The following is a 13130-nucleotide window of genomic DNA, read 5'->3' as shown; positions in this document are numbered from 1 at the left end:
AGAAACAACAAACATGGCTAATCACGGTCAGAGCCAGGATTCAAAAACAGGTCTCCTAACTGCATGTTCAGCACTTTCCATTAGACAACTGAGCTATTCTTGTCCTCTCACACATTCTTATTCAAAATTTCCCAAACCGTGTTCCACAGATCAGTGGAATTCCATACCACGTGACTAAGAGTTTGGGAGGGGGCTCAGAATGGGGAAATGTCAGTATTATTCTTCCTTCTAAGATGTTAAATACGAAAGTATACGTGTATGGATCAAAACAAGCCTATTACATGTGGCAGAACTTTAGTTTGAAAATAGGTTCAAATTGATCTATTTTGCTTCAAAGCCTCCCAGGGGTGTAGCTATTCCACAACCCCATTCTCACTCCACCCCTACATTTATAGATTCTGTCAAAATGTTTCAAGCCCAAAAGTGCCCTGCAGCCAAATTAGTTTGGGAAAACGTTTTAATTCTTTGTTTTGCTCCTCTCTTGGTCCATATCGCCTCCAAAGCATGACAACCTTCTGACCTATCCTCCTAAGAATGACAACATCCATCACTTTGACTGCATTCGGTCCTTTCAACACAATGAGATAGATGGAACCATGCCATGCGATATGTAAGCCATAAACTTTTCTCACGGAACCTAGCAATTTGTAGTTGCTGCTTTGTTATATGATATTTATTGGCTTTTATTACTTGGAAAAAACAATCAAATTCAGCAAACATTATGCACGTTTGGTGTGCAGCTCTGTGGGAAGCACAGTTGTTCAGTCACGTCCAACTCTTTGTGATCCCATTTGGGGTTTTCTGAGTAAAGATACTGGAATGGTTTGCCATTTTCTTCTCTAGCTCGTTTTACAGATGAGGAACTGAGGCAATCCAGGGTTAAGTCACTTGCCCAGGGTCACATAGCTAGAAAGTGTCTGAGGCTGGATTTGAACTAAGGTCTTTTTGACTCCAGGCCAAGCACTCTATCCATTGTGCCACCTAGCCACCTAGATAGAATCCTTGCCCTTGTGCGATTTACTTTCTAATAAAGAATATGAATCATTCATAAATAACTTCATACAAGGAGCTTATGTATAGATAACTGTTGATGAGTACAAGCTATTATTACCTTAAATTCTTCTATGGACAGTTGTCTATGCATGTTTCATATCCCATATTAACTCTACAAGGGGCGAAATGGTCTTATTGGTTCTCATAGTGCTCTGTGCCTAGCATAGAGCTGTACACCAAAGGTGCATAATAAATATTTGCTAAATTTGATGTTTTAGTTGCACATGATATAAATATGAATTGTGGAATATGCACTTGGATTATGCAGGTTATCTGCCTAAATACAAAGTATCACATGAGGTCTGGGAAAACTTGGATAGACGACAGTTTGTGTGGAAAAGATTTGTGGGTTTTAGTTGACTCTTAACTCAATGGGAATCAACAAGGCGATAGAGCTGCCAAAGGAGTTACTGAAATCTTAAACTGTGTTAACAGAGGTTGTGTTTCCACAAGGGAAGCAATAGTCCTACAGTACTCTGACCTGATCAGGACATATCTGGAAGGAGCATTATATTCAGTGTTGGGTATCACATGTAACCACTGGCTGAAGGTTCCCCATAACTCCCTATAATCACACATTCTGGGTCCAGTCGTAGGCGATGATCCAAAAGAGTCGTTTTCTTGATTTGGTTTTGTAGGCCCTACCTGGAGTTTACTGGTGTCCCTGAACTTGATTTTTAAAGCTATTTTGATTTCAACATAATTGGTCAACTTTGTACTCCTATGTACTTTATTTTGATCATTTAAAAACATTTTGAGAATACTTTCATCAGTTTCACCAGACTGCCAAATGGGTCTGTGGCATGAAAAAAAGGTCAAGAACTCCCACTCTAGTAAATGTCCAAATCTAACTCCCATACAATCACTCATAGTAAGAAATACTATCTTTATTTTATCTCACAGAAAATACAGAAAACTTGTCTATCAAAGAATGGAATAGATTATAGATCTATGTCAATTCCCCATACAAAAGATTCATAGGAGCCTATAAACAGATATTTAAAAAAAAAACATGAGGGGCAGCTAGGTGGTGCAGTGGATAGAGCACCAGCACTGAAGTCAGGAGGACAAGAGTTCAAATCCTGTCTCAGACCAAACACTTGACACTTACTAGCTGTGTGACCCTGGGCAAGTCACTTAACCCCAATTGCCTAAAAAAAAAATGAATAATTCAAAATAAATAAATTTTAAAAAACCACATCAGGCATTCAAAGGATGCACAGGAATTTATAAATAGATACAGAAACCTATAAATCACTCACAGTAGCATATAAGTTCCCCTTAGAAGGTAAACATATTTTTGGGATGCAAAACAAGCAATCCTTTTCTCATTATAGCCCTGCACTATTCAAATAAATCACTGTAGCAGTGGGAGGTTTGCAAAATCCAGGTCCCTTGTTTTCCCTAAATTACTGGTTCCCTTTACTGCTGTTCTAGGTATATGGACTATATAGATAATATTCTTCTTTCTCCAAAAGAGAGGATTGTTCAACAAATTCCTTTTTTCCTCTAGAAGTGCTGATCAGCAAACAGTTGAACAAGGGAGTGCTGGCAGTCGGGGTAAACCATGAAGTACTGCCAAAGGTTGACACTGCCCAAGAGATCTAGATATAGGTAGGGATCATGAAGCCAAGAAATTAAAAACCTATATTACACATGACGTTGTGGTTTCGGAGTACCATCCAAGAGTTTCTCTCTCAGGCTAAGTGGGCACAGACATGTCTGTTTCTGCCATCTGTGACTGTAGGAAATTTATTAGTGATGGAATCTCTTAGGATGAGAAAGTTCACTTTTAGCATCTCTCCTCTCAAACCTCTTGAACAAGCTCCTGAGAATCCCATGTGGTTTTGTCCCAAAGCAGCCACTACCCATTCCTTGGATTTAGGATGGGAAGGGAGAAAAACCATATATCCACAAGATTCCTTCTCTCCCAAACCTCAATACTGCAGGTCTGCTCTACTGAACTCTAATCTATTCTCTGAATGGGGGGAAATGAAAAAAGGCAAAAAAGATTGAAATCAGGATGTTGTTTTCCTTGGTAGACCAGTACACAGGCACCGGAGTTCATCCTTATGTGTCTCAAGCACTAATCACTCTGGTGGCAGCACTTGTCACTAGAAAACAACAAGAACTATAGTCATATTCTATTAAATATATATATACCACAGTTTGTTCAGAGATTCCCTATTCAGTGGGCATATTTTGTTTCCAGTACTATTATTCAAAACAATGCAAATGTGAACATTTTGGTGCATGTGGGTCTCTTATTGCTCCATGACATATAATCCCAGTGGTTTAATAACTAGGCCAAAGAATATGAACAATTTGGTACTTTTCTTGCATAGCTCCAAATTCTTTTCCAGAATGGTTGAACCAACCCAACCAAGGCTGAGCCAACATTTTTTTTTTCGTCTTTTATCATCTTTGTCAATTGAACAAGTGTGAAATTATCCCTCACAGTTATTTTAATTTGTGTGTCTTTTATTTATGATTGTGAAAATGTGTCAGATGGTTGTAGAATGGTTTGTATTCATCCTTTTGAAAAATGGTAATATAATTTGACTACTTATCTAACAGAGAATGCAGGAAATTATAGGTTTATATTAATTCCATATAGATTTTGAATGTCAGATTATCAGAGATATTTAATACAGTGATTTTTAATCTGTATATTTTCTCATAATACTAGATGAATAGCTTTTGAATCCTATAGGATGAAGTGACTAGTCTTTAATGGTCTCCTCCATCAAAATTATGATTATTATTTCTTTCTCTAACCACATTTTTAAAAGATAGAATTTTCCATTCTCTAATTTTTTATGCTGTGACTTGACATTTAGACAATTTATGCATCTAGAATTTATTGTTGTATATGTAGTATAAGGCATTGGTCTAAATTTGTCTTCTACCAAACTGTTATCTAGCTTTCCTAGCAGTAATTGTTGAATAAAAATATCTTCCTTAATATTTCAAGTTATTGGGTTTAAAGAAAACTAGATAATTGTATGCATTTACTTCTAGTTCTTATCTAATCTAGTCCACTGATTTACTTTTTATTTTTGTACATACAGTTGTTTTAATTTCAGCTTTGTAATGTAAGATCTGATAAAACCCAGCTCCTTTCATTCCTATTTTTCCATTATTCTCCTTGAAAATTTTATTTATTCTTCTTCTTTAAAAATTATATTATTTAAATTTATTTAAATAGTATTGTCATTTTTACTATACTAGTATGATCCATATGTAAATATTGAATATTTTTCTAAGTACTTAGGTCTCCCTTTAATTTTATGGGAAAAAATTGTTTGACAATTGAATATATAGGCATCTTGTGTATTAATAGGAAGTAACAGATTATTTTAAAAAATACTTTGTTATTTTAAATGAAATTTCTTTGACTCTTCTACCAAGTTCTTATTAGTCAAATATAGAAGTGACTATGATTTTTGTAGATTTTGTTTCCAGTTATTTATTAAAGAAATATATATATATAAATTCTCTAGGCTATTCTAAGTAAACCATCTTGTCCACAAGCAAAACATCTTGCATCTTCTTTACCTATTCATATTCTTTATTTTTTGCCTTACTTCTATACCTTTCATTTCAAGTACTATGTTAAATAATAGTGGAAATAGCAGGCATTCTGGTTCCATCCCAGTTTTATTGGGAAAGATTCCAGTTGTTTTCCATTACAAATAATGCTAACACTTGGTTTTGGATAAAAATCATATCATATTAAAGAACAGTCCTTCCAATTTGTTAACATTTTCAAAAAAAATTAGCATAAATGTTATATCTCTTCTAAGTCTTTATCTATTGATATAATCATGTGAATTTGCTGTTTTTCTTATTAACTAGATTTATTATGCTAATAGTCTTGCCAGTGTTGAATCATCCATGCATTCCTGGTATAAATCCAACTGGGTCATAATGAACAATTTTTGGACTTATTTCTGTAGCCTCTTAGTTAATATTTTTTTCTTCAGTTTCTACTAGTGATACTGAACTATACGGTTCTCTTTCTCCATTTTATCCCTACCAGGTTTGGATATCAGGACCATATTTGTTTCATAAAGGTTTGATAGGGTTTCTTCCTTCTTTCTTCCTTTCTCTCTTGAGAATAGCATAGATATTATTTGGTCTTTAAATTCTTGGGAGAATTTATTTTTAAATCCATCTGGACCCTTCTCCCCCTTTGGAAGACAATTTGTGGATTGCCAAATATATTTTTTCTGAGATTTGATTATTTAGATTTTCAATTTCCTGCCTCGTTAATCTGAGTATTTTATAGTTTTATAAATATTTAGTTATTTTGCTTAACTTTTCAATTTTGTTGATATATACTTGCACTTATTCATTTCTGATGATTTTATACTTTCTCTCTATTGTTAGTTCCATATTCTCATTTTTTATCTTGATAATTTGGTTTTGTTAGGTTTTTAGCATGTTTCATATGCAATACTTGAGCCCTGGTACTGGGCTGACTCCAAGGAGAATCTTCTGTTCACTACACCACATTGTCTCTGTCCCTTCTTATAACTTTATTTAAATCTATTATTGATTTCTTCCACCATTCTGGAGGTTCTTAACATAAATGCATTCTCATTTATAGTAAAGGGGCAATTCAAATTCTTTCAGCATTATTAATTTTTCTAGCAATTTCTCATTTTACTTTATTTAATATTTCCTCATTTCAAGAGGACCTTTTTTTCTTTACTCATTTCTTAAGTTTCTCTACTGGTTTTTCTGTAAGGTTTTCTCTATGATGCTTTCTTTCCTTTTTCTACCTTCTTTGTTCTTCTTTACTTTATTCAGCATATTTCTTTTTTTATTTTAAGATGATTAAGGAAAAACTGAGGAAAGATTAAGGAAAACTGAGTTTATGCATAGTAATTCACACTGTCATTTTTCCAGAAAGATATTGACAAAATGTACTGCACTCAAAGAGAGGTGATCAGAACAATGATGACTGAAGATGATGGCATATGATAATAGGTCCTAGGGCCCAGGCATCCTGAGATAAGACTCAGGAGGAAGAGAGAATCATAAATGACTTAAAGCATTTGAGGAATTGTTAGATGAAAGATGAATTAGACTCATTTAGTTTGTCCCCAGAGGGTAGAAATATGAGTAATAGGTAGAAGTTATAGAAGCCAATAACTAGACTTAGTGAAAAAATTCTTAATAATTTTAACTATAATAATTATTAAAAAATATACCAATTATGTCCCAAGGTGGAATAAGCTCCCCACCCCTGGATGTCTTCAAGTATAGGCTATATGACTATTTGTCAAAAACATTACAGAGGGAACTACCACTCAAATATAGCCTAGTTGAGATGACCTCTGAGGTACCTCTAGTTCTGTGATTCTGTGAGAGAAAAATAATTTGAATAGTGATGACTTCACGAAGCAGACATTATTTGAACTAGTCCTTTAAGGGGGATTAGGATTTCAAAATGCAATCAAGAGGAGTGGAAAAGTAGGGAAAGTATTCCACATGTAGGGAATGACATGAGTAGACTTAAGAAGGAAGAATAAGTATGGAAAGCAGTAACTAGTCCAGCTTAGTTAGAGTATATAGATAAGGATATAAAATACTATTATTTTCCTTTTTCTAACTAACACACACTAATTAGGCAATCATTTACCCTATATAAAACTGTAATTTTTTAAAAAGTCAACTAAGCCAATTCTTACTGAAATTAGTCTTTACTTCTATTTTATTAACCTTTCCCATATCTCTCTCTTATCAAAGATAAATTAAGATTTTCTAAATTGAAAATAGAACCAAAAAGACCTTACAGATCTTTATGTTAATATGTTACATTGGAAAGTATACTGATTTTTGGAATCAGAAGAATGCTATTTCTTTCACTTACTCTGTACTATCTGCATAACCCTAGCCAAGTCACTTAGTTTCTCTGAACCTCAGTTTCCTTATATGTAAAATGAAGGATTTGGACAATGTTACCTCTAAGGTCCCTGTCAACTCTAAATCTCTGAATCCTTGCTTAATATGCATATTTCACAGGGGAGAAAATTGAGCTCCTGATAGGGTAAATGACTTGCCCATGGGCAAATATACACACTTCCTAAGAATCATATTGTTTAGAGAACATGAGCTATTATGTGTAATTTTTAGGGCTAAATTTTGAATTTTCTGCTTTATTACTTAATGTGTGGTTTCAAGTTAGACGTTGTACATATGGTAACAAAGTCAATGTGTAACTGCCAGTATTTGGTTTATCCAATATTCTGTTACATGAGAGTCATTTGTACTCCTTTAAAAAAAATTCATGTTTTGAGCTTTCTGTTTTTGGAAAGTGGTACATAGCATCTCATTTGTTTCTTTCTACAGAGAGTGAAGTACTGAAGATTAAGTAATCCATGCCAAACTTGTCATTTCTTATGAAATTTTCAGATAATTGAAGAAAAACATGGTTTTGGATTCATATTTGCCAATAATTGGTTAAATATTTCATTTAGTTTTTGTAATCACAGTGTGAATGCTTAACCCTATAAAACACAACCACTAACAAGAAATGGCATTTTATCCACAAGTGAACACACACATACAAAATAATAGAAACCATGTTTATTGTTTGGGATTTTGAGGTACATGTGGGTACATTTGTGTTTTTGCTTTTGTTATGCAGTAATATTTTTTTCATTATTTGCTTCTCTAATTGAAAATGATGAAAGTTTTCCTCCAGAATTCTACATCTTAGACCCTAAGGCCCTGGATGATTTTAAAATGAAGTGCAAAACAAAATGTCCCTAAAAATGATTAAAGGGCTAGAAAAAAAGATTTCGAAAGATAATAGATTGTAAACTTCAAAGGGGAAACAAGAGTTGAATTCAAACATTCTAGGCAGAGGAAGGGGCCTCTTTTGCTGTTGATTATGGGGCAGCTAATAGGGCCCAAGGGAAAGATCTGTCCTCTGGAAAGAGGGAATAACCCAAATCATGTCTCTGAGATTAAAAAGGATGTTACGCCTAGTCACAATGGAGTTTATGGAATCACCAAATCAAAGGGGCCAGCGACAATGAAAAAGGAGTTTATTGCAAAGCAAAAAATACAAGATATTCAGTGTACAGTAAAGAAGATGATTTTTTGAGGGGGAGTATTAAGTATTGGAGGGACAATGGTTTGTCTCACATAAAATGATCATCCAGGATAGGATTGCTAGCTTCAGTGTTAAAGAAGGTGTTACAACTAGCCAGAAGGAGACAATACATCGAGGACTGAGAATACGAATAATACAGAATTACTCAACAATAAGAAAAGAAAGAAAAAATGAGAATATCACGAACATATGGAAAATGGCTTACACTCCAAAATGTTTATCTGAAAAGCTGAGCATACCCTTCTGTGAAAAAAAAAAGATGGGCTTTCAACATGATGAGATATCTTTAATCATACTTTCGTAGAAAACTAGAAATACTCAGGACCTTTTCAGCACATATACAACAAATACAAGAAACAATAATAAAGTAATAAATAATAAAGGCTAAAAAGTACATATAGCATGAAAAACATAGATGATTACCTAGTGTTTACATGCTAAGTAGAAGAAACAAAACTATTGCCTCTTAGAAGGTTTGTTAGCCTCACCCCATCCTTTCTCTATTGCCTCAGAATTGCCTCAGTCCCAGACAACAAGGTTTGTATTGTATTTATCTTTGTATCTCCACTAGGATCTAACACCAATGTCCTGTACATGAATACAAAGACGAGTTAAAGGAATTTTGCTCATCACTGAAAAGAGAAGACTGTGGGACAGTTTATTAATAGTCCTTCTTTGTATCTCACTCAGTACCAGATACAGTGATCTGTACACAGAGAACACCTTCTAAATGCTTGCTGAATTGAAAATTGCATTGAATTTCCATGAAAGGGTTTCACGTGGAGTTCTGACTGACCTCATTTTTTGTTGAGAACCAGGATGAAGAAAAATGAACTTTTTACCTCATCTCCCAATAAAGGAATATGAGTTAAATAAAAAGAATAACTTATTGAAAATTATTATTAGACATGAAAGTGAATTCCTAGGAGAAGATGTAGAAACTTTTTCTTTGAAGGTTGTATCAGATATATCATCACATGCTTGATATGGCTGTGTTGTGGTCCTTCATGAAAGAGAAGAGACTAGAATGTCTCTCAGGCCAAATATGTTTATACCTACAAAGATCACAGGATAATTACCAGTTCAATACAATCATCTTAACCACCAGACCTGAATAAGCACATAATATTAGAAAGAATTATATCCAGATTGAGTGGATGGGCAATGGTAGGCCAAACTAGATAATGATCCCTTACTTATATATGTAACACTTTATAGCTTTGAAAACATTTTCACATATGTTAATTCATTTTTGCCTCATAGTAATGCTGTGAGATAGATATAGCTTATATTATTACACCCATTTTACAAATGAGAAAACTGAGGCTACACTAAGTGGAATGGCCTCCCCTGAAGTCCTACAGTTAATAAATGGTAGATCCAGACCTCAAACTCAGTGGCTTCTGATGTCAAGTCTACTGCTCTTTCCTCTATACTCCAACACATATAAATAAATGTGTGTGTGTATGCAGACATGCACACACACACGTATACATACACTCATATATATCACTTGACTGTTCAATGTTTTGAGTCATTAATAATAACTTACATTTATATAGCAAGTTAAAGCTTACAAAATGCTTTCCATACATTATCTCATTCAAGAATCGTAACAATTCTATTAGGGAGCTACTACAGGCATACAGTTGGTGCAATGGATAGAGTTCCAGGCCTAGAGTCAGGAAGACTTGAGTCCAGATCCAGCCTCAGACACTTGCTGGCTGTGTGATGCAGGGCAAGTAACTTACTCCTATTATATACGTCAGTTTCCTCATCTGTCGAATGAGCTGGAGAAGGAAATGGCAAACCACACCAGCATCTTTGCCAAGAAAACCCCAAATGGGGTCATGAAGATTTAGACAAGACTGAAATAACTGAACAATAACAGGCATCCCAATTTTACAGCCAAGAATAACGACTTGTCCATGGTCACACTGCCAATAATTGTGAGAAACAGGATTTAAATACAGATTGTCATGACTCTGAGTTTATCACTCCACCCATTATGCCATGCTGTCATTTGACTTGGTATACAGGAGGAGAGACAGAGAGAGAGAGGAGAGAGAGGCAGAGACAGAGAGAGAAGAGAGACACAGAGAGGAGACAGAGATAAAGACAGACAGAGACAGGAGAGAGAGACAGACAGACAGACAGAGACAGAGAGGAGAGACAGAGACAGAGAGACAGAGAGAGACAGAGACAGAGAGAAAGAGAGAGGAGGGAGAGAGAGAGAGGAGAGACAGAGACAGAGAAAGAGAGAGACAGACAGAGACAGAGAGATAGCAGAGAGACACACAGACAGACACAGAGAAATAGGAGAGAGAGAGAGTGAGAGGAGAGAGAGAGAGGAGAGAGAGAGAGAGAGACAAAGAGAGAGAGAGGAGAGAGAAGAAAGAGAGAGAGAGAAAGAGAGAGGAGAGAGGCAGAGACAAAGAGAGAAGAGAGACAGACAGAGAGGAGACAGAGACAGAGGATAGGAGAGAGAGAGAGAGAGAGAGAGAGAGAGAGAGAGAGAGAGACAGACAGACAGACAGACAGACAGACAGACAGACAGAGAGAGAGAGACAGAGAGAGAGAGAGAGAGAGAGGACGGAGAGAGAGGAGAGACAGACAGACAGAGACAAAGAGGAGAGAGAGAGAGAGAGAGAGAGAGAGAGAGAGAGAGGAGTGGGAGAGAGGAGAGAGAGAGAGACAGAGACAGAGGAGAGAGAGACAGACAGACAGACAGACAGAGAGATAGAAGGGGGGAAGAGGAGTACATCACATATATGAGGCATTAAATAGACTTTTAAAAAATTGAATTGAACCACACAGATATATCAGCGGCCCCTGTTGTTGTTGTTATTGTTGTTCAGTCATTTTCAGTTGTGTCTGACTCTTCGTGGCCCCATTTGGGGGTTTTCTTGGCAAAGATACTGCATTGGTTTGCCATTTTCTTCTCCAGCTCATTTGACAGATGAGGAAAGTGAGGCAAACAGGGTTAAGTGATTTGCTCAGGGTTCCACAGCCAGTGAGTGTCTGAGACCAGATTTGAACCCACGAAGATAAGGCATCTTGGCTCCAGGCCTGGCACTCTGTCTACATTAGTGGCTCCTACTTTCTCAGTGTAATATCCTACCTCACTTTCACTGCTGCCTTTGTGAGTACACCCGGATCCTTAAAAGTCCCAAGCTATCAGCATGAGCGCATTGGAGAATAAACCCATTGGCTATGAAATCATAGAGCAAATCTTCTCTGTTGGGTGCAGTTGTTATTCACATGCATATGCCAAGATCCTTTCATTTCAGTCCTCATCACATTATCTTAGCAAACTTTACAAAAATGTCTGAGAAGAGTTTGTTTTTCAAGCTGTGCCATGCCATCTGCTTGTGAGTTGTTACAAAAACAGCGTCAACACTGTTGTTTGGGGACACGAGGGGAAAAAAAGTGACTTCAATATTAGCTGTTAAAGGATAAAATTCCTAGAATTTGTACAATCTGTCCTATTTGGGAGAATTGCAAAATAGGGCATTTATTATATTACTTCCTCCATTTAAGCTATGAAAACCAAGACTTAATAGGTTAAAAAATAAAGGAACGATATCTTTCTGTCTCCTGTCTCAAAGTCATTGTATCCATGCGTTATCATTGTACCCCACATAAAAAAGTTATCAGATCTTCTCTGTCTAAATCTTCTTCTCCATCCTTTAAGAGCTATCTCAAGTCCCAGATTATCCACGAAGGCTCCCCACAACTGTTTTTCTAAGATCATAGATGTGGAGCTGCAAGGGCCATTAAAATTCATTTATTCCAACACTCTCATTTTACAAAGGAGGAAATCAAAGCCTAGAATGGTTGACTTACCCAAGCTTACACAGAGAGTAAGTGACAAAGGCAGGATGCAAAATGATGTCCATTGGCCCAAATGTACATGATTTCTTTTGCTCTTTTCCTTCTCCAGACACTCACTACATTTTAAACTTATTCCACAGTTTAGTACTTAGTTATCACCACTGACCTTTCTAACTTCTAATCTATCTTTTCCTCTTTCTATTCACTGCCAATATCCTGGAAGATGTAATTCAATTTGACACACATTTATTAAGTGCCTGCCCTGCTCAAGGTACTGTGATCCACACACATTGCCTCAATTTTCCCACTCCCCATTCTCTTTTCAACGCTCTACAATCTGCCTTCTGCCTCTACCAATATGCTGAAACCATCCTAGCGAATGTCACTAGTCTTGAATAGCATTTTCCTTGATCTTCCTGCAGTACTTGAGGCCACCTACGTCTCTGTAACCCTTGTCATATCTTCCTTTAAACTATATTTCCTTGGCCTCTGTGGCATCACACTGCCAAGAGTCTTTTCTTCTCTGTCTTTCTACTAACCACTTTGACAACTCTCTTCTTTGTTCTTTCCACTTCCTCCTCTCCACCCCTAGTTACAGACTCAGTTTGACTCAGCAATCATATATTATGTATTCTATGTGGGAAGCATTATACCAGATGCTGGAGATACAATAAAAAAGGAGAAACAGTGCCAACTCTTGGGGAATTTACGTTCTGCTAAGGGATACAGCATGTACATAGAAAAATCAATGCAAGGCGATCTAAGGAGGGAGAGACTCTTGACCACAAGGAAAACTGAGGAAGGCTTCCCAGAGGAGACGACCTCTGAAATGAACCTCAAAGAACTATAAGAATTCTGAGAGGCAGAGGTGAGGTAGAGGAGTGTATTACAGGTATTCAAAACAGTGTGTGCAAGACACAGAATGAAGAGAAGAAATGTTAAGTTCAGGAAATAGCTACATGAAGGAGAATAGTCTGACTGATACATTTCTATATCCTAGAGGTAGTAGGGAGTCATTGAAGGTTGTGAGCAGGAGAATAATATGGCCAGAACTTTTACAGAAAACTGTTTTTGCCCGTTGTGTGGAGGTTGGACTGGAGAGGGCAAAGACTGG

At 36.3% G+C, this 13130-nt stretch overlaps 1 protein-coding gene across 4 annotated transcripts in view; it reads left to right on the top strand.

Annotated features, from left to right (window-relative positions):
* Positions 1–13130, top strand: part of C1QTNF7 (C1q and TNF related 7) — a 151942-nt gene that overhangs the window by 59959 nt on the left and 78853 nt on the right. Inside the window, exon 2 of one of the 4 annotated variants that reach the window (XM_078148197.1) lies at positions 504–610. The exons of the other annotated variants lie outside the window; for them this stretch is intronic. The gene's annotated coding sequence lies outside the window, so the exon portion shown is untranslated. The remainder of the gene's footprint in view (positions 1–503; positions 611–13130) is intronic. 4 annotated transcript variants of the gene reach the window in all.

The sequence above is a fragment of the Phascolarctos cinereus genome, unplaced genomic scaffold (genome assembly GCF_003287225.1).
Source record: "Phascolarctos cinereus isolate Bilbo 61053 unplaced genomic scaffold, phaCin_HiC Scaffold_9;HRSCAF=440, whole genome shotgun sequence".
In the NCBI taxonomy this organism is placed as follows: Eukaryota; Metazoa; Chordata; class Mammalia; order Diprotodontia; family Phascolarctidae; genus Phascolarctos; species Phascolarctos cinereus.
Note: the sequence above shows the minus strand (reverse complement) of the source record. Positions and strands in the feature narration are given on the sequence as shown.